The sequence below is a fragment of the Apis florea genome, unplaced genomic scaffold (assembly GCF_048593485.1).
Source record: "Apis florea isolate Af1SG1 unplaced genomic scaffold, ASM4859348v1 contig_1789_pilon, whole genome shotgun sequence".
Taxonomy (NCBI): Eukaryota; Metazoa; Arthropoda; class Insecta; order Hymenoptera; family Apidae; genus Apis; species Apis florea.
Genome location: NW_028256481.1, coordinates 3,087,188 through 3,106,590, shown reverse-complemented (window position 1 = coordinate 3,106,590; position 19,403 = coordinate 3,087,188). Strand labels below are relative to the sequence as shown.

At 24.3% G+C, this 19,403-nt stretch overlaps 9 non-coding genes across 9 annotated transcripts; all 9 read left to right on the top strand.

Annotated features, from left to right (window-relative positions):
• Nucleotides 1-10,770: 10,770 nt before the first annotated feature.
• Nucleotides 10,771-10,889, top strand: LOC147658730 (5S ribosomal RNA). The gene has a single exon (XR_015293288.1). It is a non-coding gene; the product is annotated as a 5S ribosomal RNA (ribosomal RNA).
• A 152-nt stretch (nucleotides 10,890-11,041) lies between these two features.
• On the top strand, nucleotides 11,042-11,160 carry LOC147658729 (5S ribosomal RNA). The gene has a single exon (XR_015293287.1). It is a non-coding gene; the product is annotated as a 5S ribosomal RNA (ribosomal RNA).
• A 151-nt stretch (nucleotides 11,161-11,311) lies between these two features.
• On the top strand, nucleotides 11,312-11,430 carry LOC147658728 (5S ribosomal RNA). The gene has a single exon (XR_015293286.1). It is a non-coding gene; the product is annotated as a 5S ribosomal RNA (ribosomal RNA).
• Nucleotides 11,431-11,581: 151 nt separating this feature from the next.
• Nucleotides 11,582-11,700, top strand: LOC147658727 (5S ribosomal RNA). The gene has a single exon (XR_015293283.1). It is a non-coding gene; the product is annotated as a 5S ribosomal RNA (ribosomal RNA).
• Nucleotides 11,701-11,852: 152 nt separating this feature from the next.
• On the top strand, nucleotides 11,853-11,971 carry LOC147658726 (5S ribosomal RNA). Its single transcript, XR_015293282.1, has one exon. It is a non-coding gene; the product is annotated as a 5S ribosomal RNA (ribosomal RNA).
• A 152-nt stretch (nucleotides 11,972-12,123) lies between these two features.
• LOC147658725 (5S ribosomal RNA) lies at nucleotides 12,124-12,242 on the top strand. Its single transcript, XR_015293280.1, has one exon. It is a non-coding gene; the product is annotated as a 5S ribosomal RNA (ribosomal RNA).
• Nucleotides 12,243-12,393: 151 nt separating this feature from the next.
• Nucleotides 12,394-12,512, top strand: LOC147658724 (5S ribosomal RNA). The gene has a single exon (XR_015293289.1). It is a non-coding gene; the product is annotated as a 5S ribosomal RNA (ribosomal RNA).
• Nucleotides 12,513-12,663: 151 nt separating this feature from the next.
• LOC147658723 (5S ribosomal RNA) lies at nucleotides 12,664-12,782 on the top strand. The gene has a single exon (XR_015293279.1). It is a non-coding gene; the product is annotated as a 5S ribosomal RNA (ribosomal RNA).
• A 662-nt stretch (nucleotides 12,783-13,444) lies between these two features.
• On the top strand, nucleotides 13,445-13,563 carry LOC147658722 (5S ribosomal RNA). The gene has a single exon (XR_015293277.1). It is a non-coding gene; the product is annotated as a 5S ribosomal RNA (ribosomal RNA).
• The last annotated feature ends 5,840 nt before the right edge of the window (nucleotides 13,564-19,403 follow it).

Below are 19,403 nucleotides of genomic sequence, written 5' to 3'. Positions count from 1 at the left end.
TTGAGTTTTGTCTTTTTTGGAAATCAAAGGGCACGCAGACGGTTGTGCTACCGAATGTTCTTGACGGAAGGTGATGCCTGGCATGAAAGATCTCGAAACCATTTCCTGCGATCAAGAATGTCACACATTTCCTCTGAATTTTCTTTCAGAAACTCTGGTTTATAACACGTCTGCAGTTATTGAGTGTAGAAAGGGAGAAATGTTGGGGCATCTGGTTTGTCGCTAAAAATTTTCACTCAAAAATAGCTACGTTATAATAAACGCTTGTTATAAACCAACCTTCACGTGTTTAGAGTTCCAAGGCCGAATGACATGCAACGCAAATCATTATATCGTATAACCAAAAGCTTCATTTTTTGAATACGATTAATAATATAACGTTCAATGATTATATGAAATAAAATTAATATCAGAAGAAAAATATATAACATATTTATTTTTATGTTTTCGCATGAAATATATGAAACATATGTAATATAAAGAATATGTGTTTGCATAAAAATTCGCAGGCTATTTATATTTTAAAGTTGTTCCAAAATTTATTTTCAAATCTTAATTAATTGAAGAATCACAAAAAAAAAATTCAAATTGGAAAATATTAATAAAAATAAACATATCTATGTATTTTTTATTATTAAAATAAATTTTCATAACCTAAAAAATCACTATTATATATTCAAACGCTTGAAAGAAACAAAGCGACTTTTTTCGCAAATCACATCGAGCACACATGTGAAAATCGTGGAAAGTAGAAAAACAAGTTCTTAAGCTGAAAGAAAAGCACGATTTGATCCGAATTACTCATTTTGTTATTACAACTTGTTGCAAGTATCGGCTCTTCAACAAAATTAACCACTTTCTCCCAATCAGGCTAGGCAAATTCGCAATTTCGAGCGTTCGAAATAGTGGTTACAAAGTGGCCTTGTCGAGGCGAAACTTTCATTGGAAAGTAACCGAATCGAATTGTAAGCGTTTCTTGATCGGCGATAATTGAACGAGAATTCATTGAAAATCATCGACGACGAAGACATGATAAAAGGTTTGTCGATCGAAATGCATTTTCTAATCTAATCCTATCTCAAAATAGGACGAAAGATATCTAGACTCTTGAACTGATCGATTTCTAATTTTTTAATTGTAAAAAGCGTATTATATTTTAATACATTTGTTTTTACTGTCGAAACATTGTCGATTAATATGATGTCTCGTGTACCATCCGTCGATAATGCTTCAACAGTACATTGATAAAGATCAAAAATAGCAATACACACTTTTAACTAGAAAGAAATATCGATGTTTTTCGACACTGTTTTATTATTACTGTTGAAGTACTATCGATGGATAGTAACACATTTAATAATAGCAACAAGCGTAATTTAATATTACACTATTTGCAACATTTGCGGTTTACCATCATTGTTGATAAGAGCGAATGTATTGATAGTTTATTTATAAAATTATAATATAAATAGTAAAATAAGTATACAACATGTTTTCTTAATGGTAACGAATATATTAAAATTGTCATAATTAATTGAATAAATGATGTAAACATGTAGAATAGATTTGAAATAACATGGCAATATTAAATGAAAATATCTGTAATTTTTAATTTTTGAATAAAAAAAAAAGTCAAAAATTTAATATTTAGAAGAATATCATCAATGAAATCACAGAGTCAATGGAAAATTTATCCATATCATTAAACTTGTCAATGAGTGTCTATGTATTCATAAGTATAGATCATTTTTGTAACTAATTAATCTTCGTTCAGTCAAATTTTTAAACCAGGAATATTTTTAAACCATTTCATATTCTTTTAACGATATAAATAAAATTTAATATTTACAACTCTAATATGAGTAAAAAATGACTAGTTTTCGATTTGATAATTAAATTAAAACTGTAATATAATGATTTATATTTTTATATTTATTTATATATTTACATAAATGTATTCATAATTATATATATTTAGATATAAATTAAATCACTATACATTTAATAATTTTTTTGAATTCAATCTTTTTATTTAATATTTTTCTGCATATTAGATGCATAAGTAGATCATCTCCTTTGTAATCTCAGTTTATTAAATACTAAAATTATATTTATTATTATTATTAATGATCAGTTACAATAATAGATACTAAATATATAATATCATTTTAAAAGAATATAATATTTTAAATAAATATCTATTACGATATATGATCCATTATCCATTATGATATCCATCGATAAAATAACCTAAAATATCCTTTATATGATAAATTTTGATACTCCATATACTTAATCACCATTGATCCAAATACTAAATTAAAAATATATTATTATAATTTTACTATAACAATTTTACATATTTTAATTACATAATATATAAATAATATAAATAATTTTACAATTATTTTTGAAGATAACTTATTGAAAAATTTCCTCTTCACCGACTTCAATGAAATTATAGTGAAATATATTGTTAAGGATTCATTTTTAACAATTTTTTCTATTAGATACAAATAACATATTCGTGGAACGTTTTAGGAGAATCGATTCTAAAAATTAAATCAATAGTAGACACGTTTTTACGTCTACTATTAAAAAAATAAAGTTATTTCTATCATACGATTCTCGACAACCAAGACTTAGCTAACGCTGATGTTCTTTCTATCTCATTCAAGCTTATTGTTTCTCATTTTTACTATTTCCTTCATTAGTAGCAAAGATTCTAGTGTTCTACTAGAATGTCGACAGCAATGTGATGAAAATAGAGTTATCTTACTTTCATCTCGCTTTATCTAATATAAACTTCGATTTCTTATAATTTAATAAGAAAGTATCAACCGACATTTCTGTATTACACTTAATTAATCGAAAATTAATTAATGTAATGTGTATTAATTTTTGTTTTATTTTGGTTTCTAGAAGTAGTAGTTGATTTTCCAAAAGTAATTCACATAAATTATTATCCTATATAATCGGCAATTAGCTATAAAAATGTGAATAATTTCTCATAATCATGATTTACAAGTATCCGGACAGAGTATAAGATAAGACGTATTTTAATTATAAAATTACGAACAAAGAATTTATAATGATTCTTTTGTATAATATAATTTCCTTTTTATATAATATATTATAATAGAATAATAGAATAATATAAAAAAATAAAATTAATTTTTAAAATTAATATGTAATAGCTAAAAAATTAATTAAAAAAAATTAAAGAAGTTAAAAATTAATATATAGAATGCGACCGAACAATATATTTAGCTAACAAATAATTCAAATATAAAAAAAAAAATAAGAAAAAAAAAGTAGAATAAAATTATCCAAAATTTCATTTTTAAAAAAATCGAATTTAAAAATTTTTTAACTTTTTACAAATAAAATTGGATAATTCTCAGTTTACATACGAATAAATTATTAATAGGAATTTAATAATAAAAACAATATTTAAAAATTATGTTTAAAATAAACAAAAAATGTTAAAAATTAATTTTTGAAAATGCGAATTTTAGAAATCGTTATAATTTGACTAATATATGTTCAATCTTGATTTTTTAAAAAATCAATGAAGATTTAAACAATTTAAAAAATTTTATTCTATCATTTTTACTTATTTTCACGTTTAAAATATCCTTTTATCATAATTCATTCATATCTAATCGAAAATTAATTAATAATTTTTTTGGATAAAAAGTTTTGAATAAAAATATTTTATTCTATTATTATTTTTTTTTTTTAAACTTTTCATAATTGCATCCTATTTGTTTGATATATTATTCAGCCACTCTCTTTATAATAGTAAAATTAATATTCATAATTATTAAATCTTATAAAGTTTTATTGACTTATAAGTTCTACATTTTCAAGATGTTTAAATTTCATAAACTATTTTAATAAACTTAAAAAATTGTTTTGAAAATTACAAACATGAAATCAATACAAGTAGATTAGCAGATAATTTTTAATTTTTTATTTCAATCATCAATTTCTCATTCATTCTTTTACATTTTGATTTTTACTCTTTGATAAATTTCAAGTACAATCTAAATGTCCGTATATTTATGAACTCTACTACTATATACTACTATTATCTACTATATATATATATATATATATATATATATATATGTCATATTTTATATCATCGTTAACATCTAATTACAAAGTATGCAGCCATTCTTTTATTCTATCACAGGATAGATATGAAAAGCGCAATTAGTCTACGATTTCTACAACAAAACACGGATAGCAAGAAGTTTTTTGCATTTTCTAATAATTTCGCAACGAAAAGTTCTCCGTATGAAATATCCGTCGACGGTAAACTTTTATTCCTGTTATCCCATGAACGCAAAGGGTTAATTGCGAAGCGCACCACCGTATTGCGAAGGCATAAAATAAAGTTCATAATTGCATTCCCTTTGTCTACCATCAGTCAGCCGGCATCGCTTCATTTCTTTAATTCGTACAACTTTCAAAATCCCTTTCATGCCACGATTTTCCATCCCCTTCATTTACCTCCTCATTATAAAGAAAGATCTTTCTTCGTTAACGACGATTCCGATTGTATTATGAAAATACGACATTGTCCGTATCCTTTGCATTGATAGAATTTTTAATCGTCAATTTTTCATCTTTTCGCTATAAAAGAAGATCTCGGTTTCATGTTATGTCGTAGATATGATGTTAGTGACGAGATGTCTTGTATCTTGTATTGTTTTTATTATTCGCAATTTTTATTTGTTGAATAATAACAATTTTTATTATTTGTATTATACAGGAATGATTTATTCGAGAATCGAGATAGGATTCTGCAGACTTTTTTTCGAGATCACGTATGATATTTTGAATGTTGTTGTGATATTCATAAAAATAAGTAAATGTAAATAGATATTAAATATAAGTAAAAATACATACTAGTTTTGAAAATTACATACGCATAATCTTTTAATAGTAAATAATGGTTCAAGTATTTGTTTTATTTTAATAGAATAACTTTGTTTTTCGAAACATATGACAATTATGTGATTATTTCATCAATTGAATTCATGTGTTCTAAACATTTGCTCGCTTATCAATCGTAAGAATTAATTTACCTAATTATTAATTGCTGCTATTATGTCATCATTCTTCGTTCCAAATGAATTAAATTTTGAAAGGTAGATTAATTGCCTCTGGTTACTAAAAGATAAACAAATATTATTAAATAAATCTAAACTTGATGGTGTTATAAATTTTATAGGCTAGTTTTTCAATTATTCTGATGAATATCTTCATTTTCAAATCAATAGTAATTTAAAAGTTAAGATTATTTGTGTATATGTATACCTATCCATCATCATTAGACATTTAAATCATTGCTAAAAATTGCTGACATTTAAACTATTATAATTTTGTGAAAAAAAATTCTACAATAATCCTGGCTCACTTATTTTCATTTTAAAATCTACTTTCAGAATTTCCTTCCATAATTTTTTTTTTTTTTTTTCTATGAAATTTATACATCATGTAACAAGGAAAAGAAAGAGATTTTTTTTTTTATTGAAAATTTTATATATTTAAATGAAGATGAAAAAAATTTTTTTATCAATATTACTAATGTTAGATTTGAAGATTGAAAGTTTTCTTTTAAAATGATTTTTCAAAAATCACAAAATAAGATTTTTTTTTAACTTTGAATATATTCTATCGAACTTTAAAAAATATACCATGAATCCAAAGTTTATCACATGAAAATTAAACACTAAATCATCCAACACTAAAATTAGGATATAGTAATAATTTATATTATAAATGATACATTATAAAAAAAATTATTAATATTTAATTATAAAATATTAATTATTAAATAATTATTAAACAAAATATATTATATATATTTATTTTAATTATAAAATCATCGCGAGTATGGTTTTAATTTTGTTTTTATTTTATTTCATAATATTTATGTTTTAGAAATTTAAAATTAATTAAATTGTATGATTTTTTTTACGAAATTATAACAGTTTAAAATATCGATACATATAAAAAGTTAAATTTTCGATGAAAATATGAAATTTTATTGTTAGTTTCGGTTATTCGATTGAATTAACTAAATAACTACATTGTCTGAACTCGTTGTAAAATATTATTTTTAACCTTGAAATTGATATATGTAATAAATATCTTAAAAATAATCTAAATACATCTAAAATATAACATTGTAATCTAAAATAATAAAATAAACAATAGAGTTCCAAGCATATATATATCAATAAGAAACAAAATACAAGTGCTTTTTGTAAAAAATGATAATTTATTTACATATCAGCATAGAAAAAGAAAGAAATTTGTAATACTATATATATGTTTGTAGAATTTTTTTTAGTATAACAAACATATGAAAATTTTATATTTCTTATTTTGTATTTTGTATACAGTTTTCTAATTACACAATTATGTTGGCAACTCAATTTTGCACTGTTACTAAAAATAAATGAAATGTAATAAATTTAAGTAAATTTAATATTTTGCATAATTTATTAACATTGAAAAGAATTCCAATTCGTCTTGGCATATTTTTAAGTAGATTTAACTACATTGCATAATTCCGAAAAGATCGTATACCACTATTCTTTTATTGTTCTCCATAATTCATCAAGATTATATAATGGCATATCATGTTCGTCTCGTAATCGTTTTTTCAATATTGCCTATAAATTTTTAATTGGATTCAAGTCTAAATTTTAGGCTAATCAATCCAATGTTTGAAATGATTGCAATTAACATTGCACATTTTTTGCCATTTATTTTTAAATCCTTATTAGAATACTTAGTATTAGATATTTATTTTGTCAATTGGCATGTTCTCTATCGTTTCTCGTAATGCATCTCATCATTTTTTCTTGCATTTAAAATTTGTATAAACATATATTGATTCATTTTTTCATTAATACAATTTACATCATATATTATGAAACATCTTCATAGAGCATAACAGATCCACCATCAAATTTTATTGTTTTCTTCAAATGTCATTTTTATATGATGATTTATGAATTCAGACTCACGTCCATCGAACAAAATTCTATCAATTTTGGATTCATTTGATCATAATATAAAGTCTTTCCAATTATCTACTGTTCAATATATATATTTTTTGGCAAAAGAATTCTTTAGTAAATTACAGGTTTTTTTTTCTTTTTCTATTTTCTATTATATATCTTAAAATCCATTTTTTTAAGATCTCGTCATATGATCCAACTGCAATAAATTCTTATAATTTTTATTAATTTCCTTGCATTTAGCAGATTTTACTATATCTGAATTATATGACGTATGAAACGTATGAAACTTTTCTTATTTTATGATGAGAACATTCAATCGAGTCTTCAGGAATATCGTTACAATATTTTTTTCTAATTCTTTGCATAATGGACTGTAACATTAAGTATTTTCTACATAAAGTTAAAATAATTCACGAATCAAGAAATTAAAAGAAAATTATTACATGTTGAACAACTTTCATTATGATTTCATTATAACACAAGTATTAGCTACAAGTATTAGCATGATCTTTAATGACTTTCATAAAACTGTTATTGATTAATATAAATTCGATTTTCTCTAGCAGTTCTGAATATAACAAATACAAACATATTTAAAAATAAAATTAAGTTGAATATCAATATAACAAATTAAATAGAATGCTATAAAATTTACACAGATTTCTTTCAGTAAAATTGTTGTAATTTAATATATATAATACATATTGTCTTTATTTTTTATAAAAAAAATTTCTATTAGTTAAATTTTACTGCTTACTGTATATATATTAGATATGCATTGATAAGAATAAATATTATTTATTTTAATTTATAGATGATTCGTATATTAATCTTCAATAATTATTGTGATTTATCTAAATATAATATAATTGGAAAGATTTAGTAGTTGAAATTATTTGTAACATATTAAATAATTAATGTATGAATACAAAATACATAAATTTTTATTAATATATAAAAATATATTAGTTTTTTTATACTGATACTGATAAATTATAATTAAGTTCATAATTTCAATTGCCCGAGCTTTCATAGTGAATAGTTTTCAATATAAGAATATTTCTTATACTTTAAAATCGTTTTGTATTCAAATAATAACTTCGACTAATATATTAATTTCGAGCAATGATTCTGAAATATAAATATAACTATTTGCGATCAAATATTTTTAAGAATATTTTTATTTTTAAGTAAACATGCTATATAGAATTCTTATATTTACATTTTCAAATAAAATATTAATATCTGATGGAAAAATAAAAATTAACTTTGATCGGTATAATTTTCTTTTATTTAAAATTTTTCTTCGATATCATTTTCGTACAAGAGTAACAACAGAGATTGAAAAATAATTAGTTCTAATTTTCGAAATAATTATATAGATATATACAAATTTTTATGCAAATATATATTTTTCATATTATATATATTTCGCATATTTTACATAAACAACATAAATAAGTTGTTACATATGTTACATATTTTTTTTTAAATATTATTTTTATTAATTATTGAATATCGTAAACAAATTTAACTATACTCTATATAAATTTAACTATAAAACATTTGATTGTATTGAAAGTATAATATTAAAAGTTGGTTAAATTCGAAATAAATTTATAAACATATCTATAGAAAATATAAGAAGAAAATATATTATATGAAATTTAAAAGTTTATTCATTAATTTTTTAAGATAAACGTAAGCAATTTAAAAATATTTTTATACATGGAAATATCATTAATTCGCGATGTTGATCATCAAAAATTTTAGATATCGACAGTTTCGACTACTTTTTTTATTTCTAACACACTACTAAAGATATATTTGAAAATAAAATTCTTAAGAAAATTATTTTTCATTAAAAAATAATGTTGCGATGACTTCAACAATTTTCAATTTCAATGCAATTATTCATTAATAATAAACTCTCAAATGAATTTAATATATAATATACTTTTACTAATCTTATTATCGTTATAGTGGGAACACTTATATCAAGAATAAATTATTTTTCAATTAGATGTTTCTCCACCACGTTTTGAGATTGATATTTGTTAAACAATCATTATAGCTTACCATATAGCGTACCCTTTGTGCTCGAGCCTTTTTCGCTCGGCCGAATTAACAACTCAAAACGATTTTCCGCATGTTCGATGAATTTCTTACAGAAAATTTAAAATGATTTCACACAAATAAACTTATAAAACTTTTATATTTTAATATTTTATGTATTTTTACATATAAAAAAAGAAAATTTGTTGAATATTAAACTCTATATTGTTTTGTGTAATATTTATAAAACAATCATTAAGATGCATCTTTCGTTTACCAGGGTAAATGTCACAGTAAAATGTCGTTTGATGTCCTTCATCTTTCTTCCTTTATTGAAAGTAAACTTTTAAATTCTGTTAACATAACATGATCTCACGTTCACTGTTTATTATTCTTATTTTTCCTCCTTTTATTATATTTCTATTTTCACCATTACATTCTTTCCCTCTATCATCAATTTTTTTAATAAATAGAAGTAATTTCGTTCAATAACAAAATGCAATAACGAAAAATCAAACTCATCTCACTTGAACTAATTTCATTACTACATTCCATACTTACAAAACTCAAAAATTTATAAAGTTGAAAATAATATTCCTATTGCTATAACTATCAAACTCGGACTAATGCCGAAGATATAGTTCAATCCGCGATTACGATCAAATAAGAAAATCTAATCATTTAATAGCATATTATTCTACATTTCCTAAGATTATAAAAAACTTAGGAATTGATTCATGAAGCAATATTCTAAAAAAATCAAATATAAATATTGTCACCGTTTCAATTGCCGTATCAATACAAACGATACCTGGAAATTCATTTTTCGAATTATCGCATCAAACCATGTATTGCCTAAGACACATCATTCGAGTGCAAAGACATATATTTACTATACACTAAATTTAATTATAGGTAAAAAAAGAAAGAGAAATGATATGTAAATCAATGATACAATTTCTACAAAAAAGAAAAAAACCATACGTTTCTATGACACTTATTTTTGGCCATTGATACTTTGGATTCAATCCAAATAATTTAGATCGGATAAGATAACAAAATTATGCATATCAATTTTAGAACGTCGTAAAAAAAATTACGTGTTATAATACATACATAATTAAATAGTTTCATTTAAATTGGAGTATCCGACTGATTATTTATAGATTTTCCCATTACCTTTAACGTTGTCAAATCATATTTATAACACGCATGTCAAAAAAAGAATTAATATTTCTCGAGCAATCAATCATAGGAACTACTCGTTCGATCACCGAAATTAAGCTACGAGAGCAGGAATTTTGAGGTTAGTAACTATGTTACGATTGAGTTCAAATTTGATCATTATCAAACAATCAATTATAAATATCAGAAACGTAAATATTGATTGTAGAAATGCACTAAAAGATTCTAGTTATTCTTGCTCAGCTCTCGATTATCTGGTGAGTTTCGATTCATTCCAATGATTTCGTCGATAATAATCGATATTTACCAATTTGTATTTTCGCTTATGTTTTAAATTTTACAAGCTACGTAAGAAACATAAATGCATGCAACGAGTGATATTATTTTATTCGGTACGTTTGATTGTTCGTAGATCTACCCATTATAGTTTTCAAATCATATTTATAACACATATTTAAAGAAGAGAACTAATATATCTCGAGCCAACGACCATACCACGTAGGAACTACTGGTTCTCGTTCGATCACCAAAGTCAAGCTACGTCGGGCACGGTTAGTACTTGGATGGGTGACCGCTTGGGAACACCGTGTGTTGTTGGTTTTTTTTTTTTTATCTTACGACGTATTTTATCCGTATGTGTGGACATCAATATCAATTTGCACATAATTTTTTAACTTTACAAATTTCTAATTTTATCGTATTCAAATCATATTTATAACACGTATTTGAAGAAGAGAACTAATTTTTCTCGAGCCAACGACCATACCACGTAGGAACTACTGGTTCTCGTTCGATCACCAAAGTCAAGCTACGTCGGGCACGGTTAGTACTTGGATGGGTGACCGCTTGGGAACACCGTGTGTTGTTGGTTTTTTTTTTTTATCTTACGACGTATTTTATCCGTATGTGTGGACATCAATATCAATTTGCACATAATTTTTTAACTTTACAAATTTCTAATTTTATCGTATTCAAATCATATTTATAACACATATTTGAAGAAGAGAACTAATTTTTCTCGAGCCAACGACCATACCACGTAGGAACTACTGGTTCTCGTTCGATCACCAAAGTCAAGCTACGTCGGGCACGGTTAGTACTTGGATGGGTGACCGCTTGGGAACACCGTGTGTTGTTGGTTTTTTTTTTTTATCTTACGACGTATTTTATCCGTATGTGTGGACATCAATATCAATTTGCACATAATTTTTTAACTTTACAAATTTCTAATTTTATCGTATTCAAATCATATTTATAACACATATTTGAAGAAGAGAACTAATTTTTCTCGAGCCAACGACCATACCACGTAGGAACTACTGGTTCTCGTTCGATCACCAAAGTCAAGCTACGTCGGGCACGGTTAGTACTTGGATGGGTGACCGCTTGGGAACACCGTGTGTTGTTGGTTTTTTTTTTTTTATCTTACGACGTATTTTATCCGTATGTGTGGACATCAATATCAATTTGCACATAATTTTTTAACTTTACAAATTTCTAATTTTATCGTATTCAAATCATATTTATAACACGTATTTGAAGAAGAGAACTAATTTTTCTCGAGCCAACGACCATACCACGTAGGAACTACTGGTTCTCGTTCGATCACCAAAGTCAAGCTACGTCGGGCACGGTTAGTACTTGGATGGGTGACCGCTTGGGAACACCGTGTGTTGTTGGTTTTTTTTTTTTTATCTTACGACGTATTTTATCCGTATGTGTGGACATCAATATCAATTTGCACATAATTTTTTAACTTTACAAATTTCTAATTTTATCGTATTCAAATCATATTTATAACACGTATTTGAAGAAGAGAACTAATTTTTCTCGAGCCAACGACCATACCACGTAGGAACTACTGGTTCTCGTTCGATCACCAAAGTCAAGCTACGTCGGGCACGGTTAGTACTTGGATGGGTGACCGCTTGGGAACACCGTGTGTTGTTGGTTTTTTTTTTTTATCTTAGGACGTATTTTATCCGTATGTGTGGACATCAATATCAATTTGCACATAATTTTTTAACTTTACAAATTTCTAATTTTATCGTATTCAAATCATATTTATAACACGTATTTGAAGAAGAGAACTAATTTTTCTCGAGCCAACGACCATACCACGTAGGAACTACTGGTTCTCGTTCGATCACCAAAGTCAAGCTACGTCGGGCACGGTTAGTACTTGAATGGGTGACCGCTTGGGAACACCGTGTGTTGTTGGTTTTTTTTTTTTATCTTAGGACGTATTTTATCCGTATGTGTGGACATCAATATCAATTTGCACATATTTTTTTAACTTTACAAATTTCTAATTTTATCGTATTCAAATCATATTTATAACACGCATTTAAAGAAAAGAACTAATGCTTCTCGAGCCAACGACCATACCACGTAGGAACTACTGGTTCTCGTTCGATCACCAAAGTCAAGCTACGTCGGGCACGGTTAGTACTTGGATGGGTGACCGCTTGGGAACACCGTGTGTTGTTGGTTTCTTTTTTTTTTTTCACCTTACAACGTATTTTATCGGTATGTATAGACGTTTACCAATTTGCACATAATTTTCTAACTTTATAAATTTTTAATTTTATCTTTATACTTTCTTGTTTTTAATAAAGCATTTCCAGTTGATTTCTTTATATCGATATTATTAAAAAACAAATTTATTTCATTACTTGCTGCACGTATTATCATGCATGACGATATACTTGTGTCATCGAGAATAGAAATCTATTCGACTATTTCATAACGAGCATTGAGTGTTTGAGAAAGGAGGAAACGAAGATGGTAATGAATAGGTATTTTGAGGTTAGTTGTTGTGTTACGGTATATTTCAAATTTAAACATAAATAATCAATTATAAATATCAGAAGCGTAAATATTGATTGTAGAAATGCACTAAAAGGTTTCTAGTTATTCTTGTTCAGCTCTCGATTATCTGGTGAATTTTGATTAATTCTAATGATTTCACCGTTAATAATCAATATCTTATTGTATTTTCGCCTATGTTTTAAATTTTACGAGCTACATAAAAAACGTAGATGCATCAAGTGATATTATTTTACTTGGTACGTTTGATTGTTAGAAGATTTATCCATTATCGTTTAAATCGTATTTATAACACGTATTTGAAGAAGAGAACTAATTTTTCTCGAGCCAACGACCATACCACGTAGGAACTACTGGTTCTCGTTCGATCACCAAAGTCAAGCTACGTCGGGCACGGTTAGTACTTGGATGGGTGACCGCTTGGGAACACCGTGTGTTGTTGGTTTCTTTTTTTTTTTTCATCTTACAGCGTATTTTATCGGTATAGACGTTTACCAGTTTGCACGTAATCTTCTAACTTTATAAATTTTTAATTTTATCGGAATGAAATACTCTCTTATTTTTAGTATATTTGCAGTTATATTTGTTGTATACAATTTTGTTTAAATATCGATTTATTTCACGAAATATTTCGCGAATATATAAAACAGTCATGTCTGATGACATATATATACATATCAAGCAATCGAGGATATAGATCTATTCATAATTATTTTTGGCATTGATGTAGGCGGGGATTAAATAAAATGGAAACATGATAATGGTAATAGATAATGGTAATAAATAAGATTTTTGGGGTTAATAATTTTATTTATTAATTAATATAGTTGCTATGTGATTTTATATGTAATTATTTTTAAATATTGGAAACGTATAGATTAATTCTAAAGCATTGCCATTTGTTTCAAAAATTTTTAAAAAATGAAATGATGTTATGAACATGACTTTAATTTTATTTTATTATTTTTAGAAGCTCTTCCACATTTGAATACATTTATATATCAGTACTTATTTACTATTTTTTAAAAATTTGGTATAATAATAGAAAAATTAATTGAATCATACCAGACAAAATTTATCGAGTGACAGAATAAAGTAAAAAATAATCGTTTCTTGCCTTATAAATATAAATTTTTACCGAATGTGAATAAATATTATTTTGGACTGATATAAAATCTTTATGAAAAATTAGACATCTAATTTCTAAAATACATTCACATACAACAAATAAATGTTAACTATATTGGCCAGAAGTATTATATTTACAAATAAAATCATCTTATCTTTAAATAAAGGAAAAGTGCTCTCATTACTCTTATGTTGTTTCACGAAATTTTTTTGTATTTTTATAAATAGTACATACTTCGTACGAAAATGGTAAATAGATATTAGGAGCTATTTGTACTTATGTACAAATGTTGTTTGTTTATTATTATTAATACTTATCTGTGCTGACTTGACTTTCAAACAAATGGTATCTTTTTTTCGCGTATGTTACTTTATACTTACAAGCTTTTATTTTCTTATGAATCATGTTGAATATTATTTACCTGTGTTGAATATTTCATGCAATTATTTATTAATTATAACAATTGAAAAACTTTACATCAAGAAAAAGACAAATTTATTTTTGATAAATTTTATATTATATCATGTAATATATGTAAGAAAATGCTTTGCATTGTTTAATATACATTGAGTGAAGTATGAATGATTTAATTCAGATTTTATTAGTATTATTGAATCGTCTTTATTAGTATTTTATGCAATATGGACATAAAATATTATTATTTTTTAATGACTGCAAAAAATTTCAAATTTATATTTTTTCATGTTTGATTAAAACAATGTTTTAGTATTTAAATCATATTATTGCTCATTGCCAATATAAATCATCATTTTAATATTTTGATGCAAGCAGTTCCAAATTATAAAAATTCGTTAAAATAGAAATAGAATTATTAATTTAATAATTAGAATTAGATTATTAGTTACTATATCCATTAAGTCAAATTTTTCTTCCTGTTTTTATTAAATAGAATCAGTATTCTTTCTTTTTTTTTCTTTTTAGATACACATATTATATTTTATTTTTTCTATCAATAAAAAATTATTTTATACATTATACAATTGTTTTAAAAATTCCAAATATTAATTAAAATAATAAAAAAGTTCATAAACTAATTACTGTGTTTTGAAAAAAATGAGAAATAAGTTACTGTATGCCAGTTGTTTAGTTTTCCAATATAGTGCCCTATTATTGAATATATAATAGATGAATGGACTATTAATAGACTTGTAGATAATATAATACTAAATATTGTATTGTATATATTAAATATATGATTATATAAAATATTGTACTCCCATTTATTGTATATATATATTTGTTTTATTAGCATAAATAATTTATTCAGAGATAATTAATTTTTTTTAAATGATTAAATTTTTTAAAAATATTTGAAGAATTATTTTACTAGATAATTATAAAAAAATTTTTATAATTATAATAATTAGAATTTATTAAATGTTAGAAGAATTAATTTATTAGATGATATGTAAAAAAAATTTTAGAAAAATTGCAATTTTAGTTAAAATCACGAAGATATTAAAGATCATTTTTTTTTCATTTAAATTTGTAATAAAAAATTAAACAATACTTTTTTATAGATTTATGTTAATTATGTTTATATATATACACTGAAAATTTTATTTTGAAATTTCGATTGTAAAAACGAACGACAAAGACCGAAGAAATCTATAGATTTTAAAGAATGAATCGAATATTTTTTTAAAATATATTAAATAATTTTCTACATTCAAAAATAATGTATTGAGAAATTTTGAATTTCTTTTTTTCTATTTTATCACTTTTCTATTAATCACTTTTTTAAAATAATTACTATTTTAATTTTCATTAGAGAATCATACCATTTGAACTAATTGAACTATGATGACTTAATAATTTTTAAATGTGTTTAATAAATTTTCTTACAGATATATATGATCACGATCTATTCCAGGTTTATAACGAATAAATATTGAGAGCTTATAACGAATAAATACTGTATGATGCAATCGTTTCCTGTTTGACATAAAACAGTAATAGCGGCAGTCTGTAATAAATCTGCAAGTATCTGCAATAAATCAGTCATTTTATTGGATTTGCATCAAACATGCATCGAACGATGCAGAAAATTTTTTACGTAGTATATTACACGTAATAATTAAAGAACTGTCAAAAATGGATTTATATTTCTCTTGCTGTAGGATTCTCAATTGAAATCACATGATATACGGTGTCGTATGATATCATATTTAATCATAAATCGTGATTAATGTGAAAAAATGATTGAAACATAATATATAATAATTAGTTAAATATGAGGAGAATATTAAAATAATTATTAATCAGATTATTAAGATATTATATAATTATTAAACAGATTTATTGTAATTTTGTAATAAAAAAATTTTATCTATTTTATATACTATTTCTGTAGTGCATAAATTTCTTGTTAAATTACTTATTATAATTATAATTATAATAATATCTATGTAAATTGATTATTTTAAAATTGATTATTTTATTAAAATCAATCCTCAAATTTCAAATGATTTGATATTTGAATAATTTAAAATTCGAATAAAAAATTCGAAAATCGAACAAAGAATCCGCAGATGCCGTCATGTGGAAGCATCTCCTCTACAAACATTAATGAATTGTTGGATTATTGATTTAAATTCATAGAAAATGACATTTCAATATCACAGTTTTAAACAAGAATATCAATTTGTTTAAGATGATAATGACAATGTAACGAAACATTTTAGAAAAATTTTTAAAATAATAATTTTTTTAATAAATAAAAACAAATAATTAGACTGGTATCTTTCAAAATAAAAATTAAATGATAGTAATGTTAATAAATCATAACTTCCTAATATATACATATATTTTGTATTATATAAATTTTAAGAATCTGAAATTCAATTAATTCAATTTGTTCAACATTATTTCAAATGAAAAAATTTAATTCAAAACTAAAGATTAAACTTGAAGATTTATTAAATTTTGAACAAAATTTTTCATTTTTCAAAACATGTGTTTGAAATTGTGTTTAAAATTCAAAGGTTTACTGTATTTGAATAAATAAAATCATGTATTTAATAAAGTGAACAAAAAATTCAAACATCTTTCCATTCAATCCAATTCCAATTTCTTTCAAAGGGTTTGCTATTCCCCTATTGAATGTAGCTAACGATACCAGATATACACTTTTTCTTCGAATGTTTCAATGTAATCGAAGAAACCGATTCCAGGGTCGATCAATGCGAATGACTTGCACTGTATACATATACATATACAGTAGCTCCAAAAATTGGCATATTCTCTAAAACACGATAATTTTTCTTTAGATTAGACATAATGAATTGAATTATTTTGAGAAGTTAGAATAGTTTACACGTAAAAAAATCTTAAAAATCTTGGCTCTTACTGATTGGAATTGCAAAAAAAAAAAAAAAAATAGCAAAGATTATTTTTTTTCTTTTTTTATCTGTTCTATTAATGAAAATTTAAAAAATACATTTTGTAAATTTATATCAATTACATATATGCTAAAAATTTTGTTAAAATAAATTAATGTTATCATAGTTACAAACAGTTAAAGAAAACGAAAATCACTGTTTTTTATGAGTTTCGATCAAAAGTCTAAAGAATCTTTTTACATTTTCAATGCTTTTTACTTATTTTTGCATCAATAAAATTTTCAGCATATATTTACAAAATAAATAATCTGATGAAATAAATAATATTGCATTTTTAAATTGTTAAAATATTGTCAAGATCGTTACTCTGAGTAATATTATAAAGACTTTAATAACGATAATTGTATTTATAAAAATTATTAATAAAAATATTTCTTTAGTTTAAATCAGATTAAACAATTTATTATAAATAATTGTCAGATTTAGAAAACTAATCCAAATTTAATTCAAATCATTTATTTGATTAACGATTAGATGAATTTTTATTTAATTTTGATTTGAAATGAAATTAGAATTAATATAAATTAATCGATGTCAAAATTTATTCAAAATTTGGTTTTTTAGATTAAATTACATTAATAACTTTTTAATAAACAATGATTACCAAATCTTTATTTTCATCGAAATCGGAGAATTATACTTTTTTGTATATATATATAAAACTAACACAAATCTTTAGAATCTATTTTTTAAACTAAATTTCCATTACAAACTCTCTGACAGATAAAAAACGATCTTTATATCTTTTATTTTGACAAATTGCAATTTTTTTTAAAACTTTTAAAACTTCATTTTTCATTTAACTACATTATTCTTTTATTTTTACTTTTCAAATCAACTGAACATATTAAATCCAATTTTAAAAATGTTATCGCGTCTGTAAAGATGTGCCAATACTTTTTGAAGCTACTGTATGTACCACTGTCTGTATCTGTGGTGTAGGTTTCCGAGGTTTCCATATAACGAGAATCTACTGGACCCTTCGCTAGTTTCACCAAGAATCACAATTTTCCCTATAACCTCACACACGTTCGAAACGTATCCATGGAACCGTGGCAAAGATAAGAACCACCACGAATCAAGACTTTGGTATTCGATGTATCGAATAGGTCTGTTGAACAGTGGAGAGTGCTTTGAGAAATCGAGAAAAATATTATCCCCCTCACTGGACCGTTGAGATTTATCAGGTTTACTCCGAGCATGATTTAATTTCCCTACACGGATGTCAGAAAGTTGAAACGATCATTGTTACGATTCGTATATACGTTTTGTGCTTCTACTCGATTATCGAATTATCCCAATTCTATATTATCTAAATGTTTTTATTATTATTCCGAATATATTGCTTATATCATCCATACAGTATTTATTTATTTATTATATTTATTTTCTTTTATGAAAATTATAATAACAATCAAAACAAAATCTTTCTATATTTTAATATTTACATTTGAATTTATACTCGAATTGTTTACGAAAGTATAATAATTTTGTTGAATTGGAATGAATAATACTATTAATTAATAATAAATAAAATGTGAAATTATTAAGAAAATAAAAAATGGCGAATTATGCAATGAATTTAACAAAAAATAGACTATTGGAAAATCAATAATTAACGATATAAAATTAAGAATTGTCCACTGGATTGTGACTAATAATATCATATTATTAATCGAAAAATTTTGAAGTTATTTAGATAAAGCTGATGTCATAAACTGGTTTAAATTTGAT